Here is a 1,030-nt window from a genome sequence, read left to right on the forward strand (position 1 = left end):
CATTCAACTTCTGCTAGATAGAGAATGTATTTTGTATCTATATGAAATCAGAAGTCATTTTCTTTTCCCCTTTGGAATTGGAAGCTGATAGGTCATAAAAGATGTAACAGACATTTTTGAGTTCACAATTTCTAAGAAAGATCTTCGGTGAAGAAAGAAAAGTAGCCACATATTTTTGTTTTATGTTTTGGGACACTGAATCTTACTTTCTCAGCATCTCAGGTAGCACACTTATTTTGCGAGTGGCCAAAGGGAGAATTTTTCTTTGTTTCTTGGGTTTTTCTTTAACCCTTGGAATCTGTTCTAGCAGTCCCTGTTGCTAGAACAGAAAAAATGTTGCTGCATTTTTTCAGAGAACTGACTCTTTGAAGAAAAACATGATGTGAAGTTTAGTAGTTCTGAAAAAGATGTTTTTGTTGTTCTATTGATAAGTACATCCTTGAAACCATCCAATTCCATCATTTGAGTGCATGGGGCAGGGAGCAAGTCTGAATATTATTGATTTCCATGTATAAAGCAAATTAGGTGCTTTTCGCAGTAAAATTAAAGCATACACTTCATTTTCTTAAATTAACTTAATAATCAGAGGGGAAAATTAGATTAGGAGGAAGGTGTTACTCTAGATTTTCCTGTATTTCACAAGGTACCTTTTAGGATGGCTGTGGGGATGGAATGGGTTAATATTTATAAACTGCTCAGAACAACTGTTGTGTCAGTGTTTGATAATTAAAATATTGATGGTGAATTGGCTTACATGGCATTCTATGGAAGACAATATAGGGAAATGTAGTCTTTTTCTGTATTTTCTTTTTTAAAAATTAATTTATTTATTATAAGCATAGTCATTATTACAAATCATGATTTTTCTTTATGCCCTTTACCCAAGCTCTCCCTCTGCAAAACCCCACTCTGCCTCCCCTCCCATCTCTAGTATCTTCATGGATGAGTCTGGAGAAAAGTATGTTAAGAGAAATAAGCCAGACAAGGAAAGAGAAATACTGCATGTTCTCACTCATAACTGGGTGCTAAG

At 34.7% G+C, this 1,030-nt stretch overlaps 1 protein-coding gene across 1 annotated transcript in view; it reads right to left on the reverse strand.

Annotated features, from left to right (window-relative positions):
• IDO1 (indoleamine 2,3-dioxygenase 1) overlaps positions 1-1,030 on the reverse strand; it is a 15,776-nt gene that overhangs the window by 14,117 nt on the left and 629 nt on the right. The window lies entirely within an intron of this gene.

This window comes from Galeopterus variegatus, unplaced genomic scaffold (assembly GCF_000696425.1).
Source record: "Galeopterus variegatus unplaced genomic scaffold, G_variegatus-3.0.2 Scaffold8932, whole genome shotgun sequence".
Lineage (NCBI taxonomy): Eukaryota > Metazoa > Chordata > Mammalia > Dermoptera > Cynocephalidae > Galeopterus > Galeopterus variegatus.